This window comes from Sceloporus occidentalis, unplaced genomic scaffold (genome assembly GCF_023333645.1).
Source record: "Sceloporus occidentalis isolate IW3139 unplaced genomic scaffold, rSceOcc1.0.p SCAF_1, whole genome shotgun sequence".
NCBI lineage: Eukaryota > Metazoa > Chordata > Lepidosauria > Squamata > Phrynosomatidae > Sceloporus > Sceloporus occidentalis.
In genome coordinates this window covers 304,522,042-304,537,303 of record NW_028316981.1, presented here as the reverse complement: position 1 = coordinate 304,537,303, position 15,262 = coordinate 304,522,042, and positions in this window count along the sequence as shown.

Sequence of the window (15,262 nt, the reverse complement as noted above, 5' to 3'; positions counted from 1 at the left end):
TTTCAGCTTCCTACCAAGCGCCTCGTAATCCCTTTTGATGTTCTGAATGCTGTGTCTTGCAGTATCATTAGTTCCCACGTGGACCAAAAGGAAGGGGTATTGGTCAGTAGGCTTGACCAGTCTTGTCAGCCTCTCTGTCACATCACGGATCTTTGCACCTGGAAGACAACAACACACCTCTCGAGACATCTTGTCAGGCCTACAAATCACTGCTTCTGTACCCCTCAGCAAGGAGTCCCCCACTACGACCACACGCCTCCTCCGAGGCTTAGCAGTGACTGTTCCCTTGGGTGGGACTCTCAGGCTCCCTTGCTCTGTCCCTGAAGTCTGTCCATGCTGCTCTTCTTCATCCTCCTTGATAAGGGAAAGAGCTTGGAATCGATTCTCTAGCTGCAAGCTCCCCGAACAATTCCTTCTTGGCTTACTTCTCTTTGTGACATTCCTCCAGCTGTCTGCCTCCTCTGTTTGGCAAGTGACCTCTTCCACCCTAGCATCTTCCTCTGCGTGGTACTCATCCAAGATGGTTAGTTCTATTGTGTCCAGGAAATCCTCTTGTTCCCTAATATGCTGAAGTGTAGCTACTCTGGACTCCAGCTGCTGCACTTTCTCCTCCAAGAGTGCTACCAACTTGCACTTGGTGCATGTGAAGTTCTCCACTTCTGTAGGCAAGAAGAGAAACATCCCACAAGAGTTGCAGGTGACTGCGGCAGATCCCTCGTTGTCCATACTGCAAAGTCTTAGTAATAAATATAACAGTCAATCTACTGGGAATACTTCTTTAAAAGTAAGTACTGGCTGCTATCTTAAACTTAAAGGGAAGGTTCTGTTTCAATATCTGATTCTACCCTGATGCCACTTGAGCAGAGTTGTTGAGTTAAAGAAAATGAAGCAGCTCCTCTCCTTCTCCTCTCTCTGGCCGGACTGTTCTGGAAGGCTCTGGAAGTTGGTATATAAAGCTAGTCTGCTAGCTCCGCCCCCTTGTGACTCACAGATGTGACTCACAGAAGCTCCGCCCCTTCAGCAACGAGCACACGGTCTCGAGCACACGGTCTCAAAATGGCTGCCAAGCAGCTCCTCTCCTTCTCCTCTCTCTGGCCGGACTGTTCTGGAAGGCTCTGGAAGTTGGTATATAAAGCTAGTCTGCTAGCTCCGCCCCCTTGTGACTCACAGATGTGACTCACAGACGCTCCGCCCCTTCAGCAACGAGCACACGGTCTCGTATTATTATTATTATTATTATTATTATTATTATTTTACTATATTGTATATGGATATAACTGCTGAAAGGAAAGTTAAAAGTCACCTTTTCTTTCTTTTATATTTTCCTTTAGAAGCTTCCTTCCTTCCTTTTTCTTTCTTCCTTTCTCCCCTTCCTCTTCCTCTCTTTCTTTTCCTTCTTTTCTCCCTCCCTCCCTCCCTCCCTCCCTCCCTCCCTCCCTCCCTCCCTATCATTCTTCCTTCCTTTTCCCCCTTCCTTCCCTTCTAGAGACTTTTATTCTGGCAAAAGCACAAGGGAGGAGGGGGGAGGAGGAGGAGTGGAAGCTGGACTCCGATGGAAACGAAAGGGAAAGAAATCACAGGGACCCACTCCACTCCCCCTCTCTCTCTCTCCCTGCCTCTCTCTCTGAGCTTGCAACTTTTGTTTTGTCTTTCCCCTTTTCCCTCTCTGAATTCTCCGTGGTTTTGATGGAGGGGAGGAGGGGGGAGGAAGGAGCTTGAAGGCCCCCAGGGCCTGAAAGGGGGGTCCGGACCCCCCAAACCCCCCCTTCCCTACGTCCCTGCACCACTGGGTTGAGTTTTGGATAGGAGCAGGCCTACATACCTCTACTAGGCCAAAAACAACCCACCAGAAGAGCTAATATAAACCTAATTTTTACATGATGACTGTCCATAACCTGTTTTGTAAGGACTTGTCTGCTAGCTGCAGATGGGAATCTGGGAAGCTGTCCACCATATTAAATTTCCTGCAATGCCTTCAGACAGCTGACACAACCAGGGAGGAGTTAGATGGGCAAGAATACCCAACAGAAATTGTCAGTCTGATTTGACATACCCAGAATGGTTAGACCCTAGCAGATGCCCAAAGACACCAGATGTTGATACTGGGCCGACCCTCCAGCAATATTTGCAGTTTAATCAGTGGCTCAGTCAATCTTTTGTTTTGCTGTTTGTATTGGATTGTAATTACAAGACTGTTGTCAAGTATCTAGTAAGGCACAATTTAGATCCGGAAGGAGAGAAGAAGATTGCTATAGGGTAGTGGTTGCACCCTATGAAACATGGAGACTTTTGTAGCTCTCAGAAAATGTACAAAACTCTAGGGAAGTGATTCCCAAATTGTGTGCTGGGGCAAAATAGCATACACAGTGACAAGTGCTACAATGTGCCTTCAAGATTTAAGTCAGCATGATACATTGAAAACATCTAGTTCACAGGCATTGCACTGCCTTACTTCTCCCTCTGTCAATATACTGTATGGCTAGTAACAATATCCTGAAGGAAGGCATAAGGATTCTTGAAAGTCACCTGAATAGTGGACACCAGTGGCTTCTGTGTCAGCAGGGTAACAAATCTGCTTTCAGTTTTAATCCAAAATGCTGGACCCTGTCCCTGATTTATATTCAGCCTTTTGGATCACTGCTTTAATGATGAGGCTAAAATATAGAGTGGAATCACCATCTCACTGATATTGAAGCCACTGGATGCTACAGCAACAGACTAGGGCTCAGCAAGAATTTGGGTGGTAGTGGATTGGGATCCTCAAGATGATGGCTGGCAAGAAGGGCTAAGCCTCTTCCCTATGGGCTGTGGTCCACATCCAGATTGGTGTAAGTAAGGAACTGAAAGCATGTAGCCAAGCAGCAAACAAAGAGGAGAGAAGCTCTACGTGTTCACAGATGATCAGCTGTTTATTAGTGTTTAAAAAGCCCAACTGTTTATTAGTGTTTAAAAAGCCCAATTGTTTATTAGTGCTTAAACAGCCATGTTTATTAGTGTTTAAAAAGAGCTTCTTAAACACTAATAAATAGTTGACCATCTTTGAGCATGTGGAGCTTGTCTCCTCTTTGTTTACCACATCCAGATCCCCCACAACTGTTATCTAAAGGGGAAAAAAGAAATCAAGCTATAGCTTTGTTAAATAAAAGCCATGCCTTTGGTGTCTAATTTGGGCCTAATTGTGGCTAGGTAAGTGTGTATCACTGGGAAGAAGCTTTAGCTCAGTGGATGTACATGTGGACCTTCCACATGCAAAACACGTTTCATTATCTGTTATCCTCAGCAAGGACAGAACATTGATGAGGTAACAAATCCTGGTACTTCTGAGGTTCTAATCATAGAATCATAGAATCATAGAGTTGTAATAGACCACAAGGGCCATCCAGTCTAACCCCCTGACATGCAGGAACACATAATCAAATTATTTCCAACAGATAGCCATCTGGGATCTGTTTAAAAGCTCCAAAGGAGGAAACTCGACCACTCTCAGAGGCAGTGTACTTCACTGCCGAACAGCTCTTACCTAAGTTCTTCCTAAGTTTTAGATGGAATCTCTTTTCCTGTAAGTTGAACCCATTGCTCCATGTCCTAGTCTTTGGCATAGCAGAAAACATGCTTGCTCCAGTCTCAATATGACATCCCTTCAAATATTTAAACATGGCTATCATGCCACCCCCTAACTTTCTCTTCTCCAAGCTAAGCATATCCAGCTCCATAAGTTGCTCTTCATAGGATATGCTTTCCAGACCTTTCACCAGCTAGGAGACTTGCTGCCACTGAGTGCAGACAATACAGAACTTGATGAACCAAATATCTGAAATGATTCAGTATGAGGCAGTTTCTTATGTTCCTACAACACCCAGGAGTGAATACAATCTGAAGATATTGCAAGTTTGGGAGATTTTGTTGCATGCAGGTAGCAAGAAACCTCGCCTTGAAAGGATTGTGAGGACTTTCACTCTTGGCCTAGCATTTCATTTCTGGGATACACTTTAGAGTAAAAGAGTTTTTAATAGGACATTAAATTGGCTCAGATTTCTCTTGGCATTCTGAATTTTTTAAGCATTTATTTTTCCGGTGCTGTTTCAAATGTGCTGCCTGAACAGGTCTATTCGATAAATAATTAACCTTCTGTGAGCTTTCAGAACAAAACAAAAATTTAAATCAACCAAACAATCATTTGTTGTTCTTTGCCTTCAGGTCCTTTGTGACTTATGGTGACCCTAAGGCAAACCTATCATGGGCTTTTCTTTGGCAAGATTTGTTCAGAGGAGGTTTGCCATTGCCTTCTCATGAAGCTGAGAGCATGAGACTTGGTCAAGGTCACCCAATGGGTTTACTGGTCAAGCCAGGAATAAAACTGTGATCTCTGCAACACTGAAACCACTATGCCATGCATATGGAAAGCAAGGTGCTTTACAATAGAATCCCAAGCATGCCTGCCCAAAATTAAGTACTATTCAGTTCAATGGAATTTTTCCTAGATAGATATGAATGGGAATGTAGCCTAAAAGTCTTTGAGCACATAGATAGTGATATTTAAGGATAAAATTAGATGTTCGGTGGCAAATGTTAGCCTCAGACAGCAGAGGGAGGGGAAAATGTGGAGGAGGCAATCTGGAAATAATTTTGTCATGTGTGTTTTGCTAAAATCTCTCCTCTTCAAATCTCAATACCACCTCTCCAGAACAGATGTAGCTTCATATTTAGAGCTGTCATCAGAAGATATTCAAAATAAACAAAATCCTTGAAGTTAATGACTTTAGGAGCCATCCTGTTCCCAGTGGGAGTTTGGTGAGAGGGAGATCTTCTCCTTGGGCTTTACTTCAACAGAGAAAAGGTTAAGAATGTAGTGACTGTGAATCTGTTCTCACCATGAATCATTATCCACTTAGTTCTGATTAATGCACATTTTGAATAATGAAAAGTGTTGCATTTATGTGCAGCATAATTGTAGCCTATTTTTTTAAAAATGAAAAACAGTTCTCCCTACCCTACCTTTTGGCCCTAAAAAAGAGCTTCAAGGCAGATTACCATTAAAATAAACATCTAATACCATAAACAATGGGGACTAGTGGCTTCCAGGTTAGTGGAATGGTGAATCTGCTTCAGGAATTACTCTGAACTTTAAAGGGCCAATCCGTGGTGAAGAATCTTGTCTTGAAATAGATCCATGGCATTGGATAGCTCATTTACAGTTTGGAACAATACCTGAAACAGAGTCAACATTCCACTAGCCACATCTGATGACAAAAGATAAAGTGGACTCATGGTATCTCCAGAGGTTTGGTTCTAGGACTCATCCCCAAGGATAACAAAATCGGTGGATGCTCAAGTCCCATTATATATAATGGCATAGTAAAATGGTGTCCCTTATATAAAATAGTAAAATTAAGGTTCACTTTTTGGATATTTTTTTTAAAAAAAATCAAATTGAAGATGATTGAATCCATGGATTAAAAAAATCTGTGGATATGGAGGGATGGCTGTACAATAAAGCACAATGTAATACAGCCAGAGAGCACTGAAGAAGGACATTGGAATATCAAAACCTGGCATCAGCATCCCAGAACTGAAAACACAAAACCATAGAGAACTTTACCACAACTCAAAAGCCTGGTAGGGAAAATAAAATGTCTTGACAATACTTCAAAAAATCACAAGAGAGAAAGTGCCAAACCTCCATGATTGAAGAGCTGAAACCAAACACACAATTTTCTTTCTCATCACCCACATTTCCAAAGTTGGTGGACCACAGAGTTAAGGACTGAGAGCTTCAACAGACCAGCATCAAAGGCTGGCATCAGGACTGAGTAGGGGGTGTGGTGTCTGCACATGTACACCCCAACTATGCCCCCCATTCTGTCATGATGCCAGGTGCCCCACCACAGAGCGGGCAGCATCATGGCGCTCCTCTGGTGCTGCGTCCAGATGACGCAGCACCAAAGGAGCACCCAAAAGCTGCAGCACTTGTGGCGATGGCACTTTTTGTAGCTCCCTTTTGTGCCATGGAAAGACCAGATCAGAGCCATGGCATGTAGTTGCCACAGCCCTGATCTGGCGAAGACAGAGACTGACCCTTAGGTGCATTCTGTTCAGCCCCTTAGGTGCCAAATGCAAAGAAAAGGGAGATTTGTATAAGAGAAGATAGTTTTTTGAAGTAGGATTCTTCAGAAGATTATCTCCCTCGATGCTTAGGATTCATAAGTTAGAAGCATCTCATTCCATAAGATTTCAGAATAAAAACTTGAGACCATGGAGTGGGTGAAGTAACATAGACAGCACATATTGAGATTGCACTTGGCAATTCCCTGAAACTTCAACTGAGAACTAGTGACACTATTGATATCAGCTGGAGAGGAAGAAAAGAGGCAATACAGTTGTTTGAGAAGCTTCAGTTTTCTTTACTTGGACCATGGAAAACCTCTGGAACTGGTCTCACAATAACAACAACCCCATGATTCTTTGGGAGAAAGGTGGCAATTAGTGGCATTACTAGGGTTGGCTCAGGGGAAGTTGGACTACTATCGCTCCCAGAATCCCCCACCCTCAGCCAGCCTGTGGGAGATTAAAACCTTGGGGAAAATTAAAATCAATAAAATAATGGCACCTGATATGGTATAATACTATGATACCTGTTATTATTTTCAAAGAATCATTGCCTAGTCTTTTTCCCATAGGAAAGGAAGTGTCTTCTTTAATGGAGCACCCCGCCCACATTTGATCTACATTTTCCAGATGACTTGGGTTCTCTTTCTCAGTTACTTGGATGCACTATTGAATCAATCAAATGATGATTGCAACTTGAGGAATGACAAATTGGTTGGGGCATCTTTTAAAATATCTCCAAAAAGTGAAATAAAATTGTATCGGTAGGAGAAAGTCAGTACTATCCTTTACAAATAGTGCACTGTCCACATTGAACAAGATGCTGTCCAAACTCATAAGAAAGACTAGGCCTTGTTCTATAGCACTGAAACATAATCGTTCATCACTGTCACCCATTTTTTCTTTAGGATAAATATAAATGAAATCCAACACTGATAAAGATCCACCACATCACAAGCTCACCAGCAGTCCAGGAGGAAGAGAAGGAGTATTTGGAAATGCCTAAATTAGAAAAGATTCCAGTGGATACATCAAGACTTCAGAAAAGAGCATTACATTTCCCAAATGTCATTAAACTAGGTCTTGTTGAAGCATTCAGAACTAGGGATGGAAAGAATGTTTTCTGAATGCCAGATTAACAGACGGGTTGTCAACGGCCAGGAAATGTTGTGGAAAAAGTTGGACAGATGAGAATCTTTGCAGTTTGAAACTTATCTTATGTGAAAAATGAATGGCTTTTTTTGGTGGGGGGGCATATTTGCATACAAAACCATATTTCTATGCAGAAATGATACTGTCCATGAAAAAAGCAATTTTTCTGCAGGAAAATAAGTGTGTATTTTTTTGCAAAATAAATCCCATGCTGTAGATAGTTCCTCCCTCCCACTAAAGATTCTTGGAATGGGAAGAAAAAGAGTTAATTTTTTTCATATTTGAGAATGCAATTTACAACATTTTATAGCCCTGCTTAGAACCCATTCATGCTAAATATGTGAAGCAGCTATTGTCTGTATAGGAAAAGCCCTATATATGTACATATGGCCACCTTCTGATTTATTTAGGAACTATGGCCAGGATGTAATATCTTGTCTGGTGGGCAGAACTGATTCATTCATCCAAACTAGCCCCTTCACTTGTACATAATGCCAAAATAGAATCTAATTTTTTGGAAATCCTGATTACAGAAAGCTGTTACTTGTTTGTCTTCTACTTATTTGTGAAGGTAATAATGACTTCTTTATACTCTAAAGCTTTGTTTAACATTTGTTTGTCAGTTTAATCAGCTTGTGAATAAACACAACTGTTCTCCTGAAAAACTCCCTCTCTGATTTGTTTTGAAGAGTTGATTTTTCTCCATTTCTATATGATTTTTCTACATTCCTTGGTAGAACAATTTCATTGATTCAAGTTCTAATGAATTACCCATGAAAAAATTTAATGGTGGAAGTCTGTTATGTAATAGATGGGCCCTAATGATGTGGACCACTAATGAAGCCCATCACTTAATATTAAGATTTGCCAGGTCAGGATTATCTCAATTCCTGAAATTTCAGTGCCAAAACCTGAGACCTAGGGATGACCCCCTTCTGATATTCCAGGGGGCATGCCATGATGGCATACAAGGATGTTCCTCCAAGAGACAACCCCTGGTAATGTCACTAAGCATGATACATTGAGCATTAACCACAGTTGTACAGGTCATGCCATTCAAACGAAATGCCACCAGGTTCAACAAGGGAGGCACAGATCAACAAGCAGACACACCTTTTAAGGTAACGATGGTGCTCTCTAGACGGGCCCATAGAGGCGCCGTCATCACGTGTGAGGGGAGGTGCTTTTAAACGCTTCTCGCACATGACGAGGGCGTCAAAATGGCGGCACCCTATACACACGGGCGCTGCCATTTTGATGTGATGGATGCCTAGCGTCCGCATGTCTCAGTGCCCTTGTGTTGCCACAAGGGCACCATTGGTGCCTTGCAGCATCACAACTGTGCTGGAAAAAGAAGCCACTTTTTGCAGCTTCTTTTTGCTGCATGGGGGAGCCGCGCAGTTTGTCCGCTGCGGCTCCCTCGCACAGCAAACAAGGACAGCGGCAGACCGTCCTTTTGGGTGGTCTGTAAAGCACCATTCTCACTCTGAAATTCCTTTCCCTTTCCCTGAAGATTGGAGAAGAAAGATCACGCCCTGAAACATTCTTAAACAGCTTTAAAAAGGCTGTTAAGATGGATCTCTTCCGGCAGGCCTTCCCAGAATAGAGAACTCGGCCTTAGAAAAACGTCTGGGAAAGATACTGCTGCTCCCACTGATTGTTTGCTGGTGTGATGTTGTTGACCTTCTGGTCAGTTTTTAACTTGTATGTTTGTTTGTTTGTTTGTTGTTTTTTGTTCTGTTTTTTAAATATTGCATTGGATTTAATACTTTTTTTAAGGAGGGGAGGGTACCAGAGATTTTATATGTTTTGTATTTTTAACTTTGTTAGCCGCCCTGATTGTTCTCAGAGGGGCGGGATACAAATAAATTTTATTATTATTGTTATTATGTGGAAACCTACTAACAATCATCCAGTGCATAGACAGATTTGCTGGCAGACAATCCCTGTCTGAACAAAACAAATGGAGGTTGATCTTCAAAGACCCATAGAACTTATGATCTACCAAGGGAATGTTTATTTCCATATTTACCTCCCTATGTTATATCATCAAGTGAATCTTTCCTATAAGAATCTCCACCATCTGTAATGGGGTATGTGACCTTTTTCACGATGCCTTCTCCCCAATTGTGAAAACACCTCTTCAGAGAAGTGTATGTGGGGCCAACTCTGGTATCTTGTTAGCACTTGGCAAATATATTTTGGTTTGCCCAGGCCTTTTAAATCTCTGGGGGAATAACTATCTGCTGTTTTTACATTGCTGATCTTGTTCCTGTTTGTTTTTATTTTTGATTTGGATTGTTTTTGTTAGCATTATTCAATCTATAGTGATCTACCATGGGATCTAACTGGTTGAAGGGCGGTGCCTAAATGCATAAAAACATATAAAAATTGTCTATGTGAATGCATCCTAAGAACAGAGATGAAGGCCTTTGGATTTGTCATAGGTAGATGTACAGTGTATTAACCCACCTCTAGAAACACCATTCTATCAGACATGAGCTCATTTCTCAGAGTCATAGACATATAATTTGGATAATTGAAATATGGCATTGCACCAGGCAGTGGTGAGAACACCTATATTTTCCCAACTCACAAATGCCTTAAGGTTTTGTTGTTAAATGACTCGCCACTGCGACTCACAAAGGTAACTCAAAACCATTAGGAAATCTTTATGCTGCATCTCCACATGTGGAGGCAATTAAAGTGTCAGCTCCACATGAATACCGATATTAACAATGCAGTCAAACTTTAAATGATTTATCACAATTGGTGCTGCTGTACATTGGGCAAGGAGAACAAGCAGCAACCTGGAAAGCCCCAAAAGGGAAGCAAATGAAGGGAGAAAGGCGAATATAAATAAATCCACTTGAAATACATTCAGAACAAAATGCAAATTAGGGAGATAGCAAAGAGGTGCTGTTGTATGAGCTGATTGATGGTTTTTGGCCTGGATAATGCTTCAGTGTTACCAAGAATGTAGAAACATATTCATTAAACACACACACACTGCTACCTTCCAGCATATGGTTCGAGTTACAGTTTCCTATGTTCCAGTGCCAAGAATGATTTCAGCCCATCTAAACCTACTTTTATGAAGTAATTAGTAACAGTTACAGTTCCAAGGTCCCCAAATGTAATTAAGTAGTTGATATTACACGAACTTTTAAAAGTTATTAGTTAGAATTACAGTTCCATGATCCCCAAATATAATATAAATATAATTAGTTGACCCAGAGCAATGGATTTAAACTACAGAAAAAGATATTCCACCTCAACATTAGGAAGGATTTTTTGACAGTAAGGGCTGTTCAACAGTGGAACACACTCCCTGGCATGATGGAGTCTCTTTCTTAGGATGTTTTTAAGCAGAGGTTAGATAGCCATCTGTCAGGAATCCTTTGATTGTCTGTTCTTGCATGGCGGGGAGTTTGGATTGGATGGCCCTGGTAGTCTCTTCCAACTCTATGATTCTGTCAGACTGGAAAAATAATATAGCAACTCTTCTGTGCAGATCAAACTGAGAGCCCATCCAGTATAGCGTTTTGTGTCTTACAATGACCAGCAGAAGCCCTTTTATAGGTCCCAAATAGATGGGGTGGGGAATCTATCTTGGTTGGACATTATCAAACTCTGTCATTGGCCTTCAGCACTGAACAAACACTACTGTATTGTGAATGGATGTAGAATGGTCATGAACATATCCATTGATTTGTTCATACTTAAAGGTAGCTAAGGCGGTATTATTAATAACCTTTATTTATAAAGCAAAGCGCCGGCCTGGATACGTGCTAGGGTTGCCTCGGGGCATCTTTTCCAGACACCCCGCAACCCTAGCACATAACCATGGCATTGTAATGGCGATGCTCTGTCTACATGGGTGCCACCATTACGACATCATGGCCATGCTGCAGCCAAACAACGTGGTATGGATATGACGTCCTGGTGCTGCTGCAGGGCGCTTGTGGTGCCCTTTCAGCAGTGCCAGAAGGAACTGCATTTTGGAGCTCCTTCCACCGTGCATATTGCTGGTGTGGCCTTTAAATGGCCATGCCAGCAATACAGAGAGAAAGGGGCCGAGCAGCCCCTTTCTCTCTTTCCCTGCTGCTGTTGGGGTGTCCTTGGGGCATGAAGCTCCAAGGATATCCCTTTCCAGGCTGCGGAGAAGCGGCATTTTGCCGCTTCCCCAAGGCCAGGAAAAGCGGCGGATCAGGGCCTCCTGGGCTGCCAATATGGCAGCTGAGACCCCAATCTGTCAGGGAAAGGGGCGGGTGCAGGCCGCCCCAAAGGGGCGGTTTGTATCCCACCAAGGTTAGAGGCTCAGTACTATGACTTCTCCCAAATGCATGACTAAAATGTGCCAGCTTTCATACGGATCCAAGATGCCTCTTAAAGATAAGGGTCCTGGGCCGGGCAATACAAAGCCCACCATATTATTTATGCCATATTCAGTTTGGAGGGTGATAGGGGTTTCTGTCTGTGGATTCTATGGTGACTATACATCTGTTGTAGAATTCAAAGATATAGCCATGTTAGTCTGTAGAATCAGTATGTAGAGAGATCTTGTAGCACTGTTGAGACTAACTGAAAGAAAGAAGTTGGCAGCATGTCAAGATGACATTATTTTTGCTGCAAGGCCTAAGAATTATAGAATCATAGCATTCAACAAGAATTTTTATAAACATATGTTTAAAAGATCTGATGATGAAGTTTATCAAAGCCTGCAAAGGGATCTTACAGCACCTTTGAAACTAAGTGTGTGAAAGAAGTTGTAGCATGAGCTTTTGTAGACAACTGAGGAAGTAGACCAAGTCTACGAAAGCTCATGCCCAAATCTTCAAAGGCCATCAGGCAGAAACATCTTTAGTATAGTTAGTCTCAAAGGTGCTGCAAGATCCCTTTGGATACTGATATTCCAGACTAACATGGCTATGTCTCTGAATCCTATCAAAGCCTTTTAGCCATAACTGCTCAACCTCAGCATTTTCAGGGACAGTATGTTTCTGTCAGATTTGGGATTTGGGCAGCAGTTAATCAGGACCAAGGACCCACCAGTAACCAAACCATCAAACAAAGCAGGATGAATGAGTCAGAAATGAAGGACCAATGAGTAAGTAACAGTGCTACAAGATCTCTCTACATACTGATTCTACAGACTAACATGGCTATATCTTTGAATTCTACAACAGATGTATAGTCACCATATTCCTGTTCCTATTCCTTGTAGCAATGTTTTTAACCTTATATTGTAATTGTTTTATCCTGTATTGTAATGTTTTTAACCTTTGTAAGCCATCTTGATCATCTCCATGGAAAGACGGGGTAAAAATAAAAATTATTATTATTATTATTATTATTATTATTATTATTATTATTAAGTCAAGTAATTCAGGTAGACCTGAAGTGTAGAATAGAAATCAGAATCAAAGAATAGCTAAGGATGCAGAAACACATCAGACCTTAGAAAAACCTTTTGCTTGTTGCTTGAACCTGGGCAGTGGGTGAAGTCAGTCAAAGCCTCAAGGTACCTTACTGAGAAGTTGTCATTAATACTGATTCACAGCACAAAGAAGGTGCTCATAGCTAGAAGGAAATGATGCAGATGTCACCCTATACTGTACTGTCCTTGTGATCTCCAAAGAGGCAATTGAGCTGGGCAATGTTGTAGATTATGTACAGAAGTAAATAAGGCTCATGATCTACCTCAGAAAAGCAAAGCTGATGTTCTTATGTGGATGATAGCCAAACATTGGATTTGAAGAGTGTTGAGGATACCATGGATACCATATGGGAAACCTGAATGTAAAGAAAGCCTCAAAACAGACTGTCATATTATGGTGGGGAGTTTTATGTGTACATCTGAATCTATAAACATATTCTCCAATGGTCCTGATTTGTCAGGGGTAGTCCTCATCAATCATTTGCCATCTTCCTTTTTCAACTGCTTTTATAATGTTCCAGTTTGTTTCTCTTCCTTCCACTTTCCCCCTTTGTCCTCAGTGTACCTCAGTTGCTGCAAACTTAGTTCAAAATGCTAAAACTATTAGCAATCAGGGGGAGAGGTGAGGAGGAAGCAGAATCTTGCCCTTCCCTGTATGCTCAGGCAAAAGCAACCTGCTAAAGCAGCGTTTCCCAAACTTTAGTCCTCCAGATGTTTTGGATTTCAGCTCCCAGAATTCCTGGTTCTTGGCCCAGCTGGCTAGGACTTTTGGGTGCTGAAGTTCAAAACACCTGGAGGATCAAAGTTTGGGAAACACTGTGCTAGAGTTACTTCTAGCATGTATGTTCTTCCTCATTAGTAATCTGTGCCAGCTCGACCACATTATCGTCAGAGAACATTTTTTTGTGGTTGATGTTGTGTGCTTTCAAGTACTTTCCAACTTATGGTAACCCTAAGGCAATCCTATCATGTGGTTTTCTTGGCAGGTTTTATCAGAGGGGTTTTCCCATTGTTATCCTCTGAGGTGGAGAGAGTGTGACTTGCCCAAGTTCATTCAGTGGGTTTCCATGACTGAACCAGGATTTGAACCTTGGTCTTCATAGTCATAGTCCAACACTCAAAACACTACACCATGTGTTTCTAATTGTGTCTACATGTGGCAGTGAATCTGGGTTTGATATTATACAGTGTTTGAATTGCCTTCACCTGTTGCTCATTGTCAGAACTTTCTGGAATGTGAACACAGAGCATTAGTCGCAGGAAGTTACTTTATTCCATAGCTATCTACAGTTTCCAAAACAGACACTTGCTTTATTTATTTCTGCCATGAAACCTTCTTGGTTCAGCTGCCAGACTTTACTTTCCAGGACTTTTCATACCCTTGTTGCTCATTTCGCTGTTGGTTAACTTTGTAGTGATATATTATGTGACAGTGGTTCTACAAGACTTTTTAGAGAGGACTGGATGAGAAGGTGTGGAAAACTAAGCTTTAGCTTTCATGTATTATTTGCAATTTTCCTCACTTTCATTTCATTTCTAATGAAGGGCAAGAATGCAATTAAAGGCACTAAGAAAGTCTCCTGGTCTAGGTGCCAAGGTAAGTATATATCTTTTCCTTAGGACTTAAAAGCCTTCTATCTTGCTCGAGGGAGGGGGATTTATTACATCTGATTATTATAATACTATCACCCTTCCAGCATCTAGATTTCCAGAACAGCAAGAAGCCAAGCCAATTATTTCCATGGATCTTGTGTTTATTTGGATGTGTACTGTTAATAGGGGGATAACTCATAACACTGACTGACCTGCTAAATCTTATACTTCAGTACCCTTACATGTGTCTTTACCAATTTCTACCTGTTGAAATCCTTCCTTAAACAAAGAACTTTCATTAAAATCACAGCAGGTTTCTTACAAAAATGCATCTGCTAGAATATGACAAGAAGAACAAATTTAGTCCCAGTTTGAGGAAAAGATGTGGTATGAATAAAGGATGCCCACTGGGCATGTGCATTCATGTGCCCAAAAACACAAGACACAAATGAATGCCATAAAAATTAGTAAATGGTTTCAAGGGCAGAAAATTGGATCTTCTCTGAACTCTAGTTTATTTATCTTATGAGTAAATCCAATAGAATACAGATTTTCTATGACTATGGGCTAAATTTAATACTTATTTCCTACTAATGTAGATCTGTTGAATAAATGGGAACCTGGTAAATCAGCACTTATGTAAGTTGCATTGGGACTTACTATTGGATTTGTAATTTGCAAACATATTGATAGCTGAGTTATTATTTTATTCATTTATATCCTACCTTTCTCCCCATAGTGGGAGTCAAGGTGAGTTACAATATATTTAAAAACAATGTGGATTAAAAACTATACAAAAACTCCAGTAAATGTATATATATATATATGTAGAATTTTAAAAGAATTCTGAATTTAAAAACATTAAACCTCACTAAGAGGGTATACACATACACCATGAACCACAGCACACTATTAAAAGCCCTTCCCAGTCAGTTTTGTAAAACCTATGGCATAGGGTTGCTTTCACCTGTC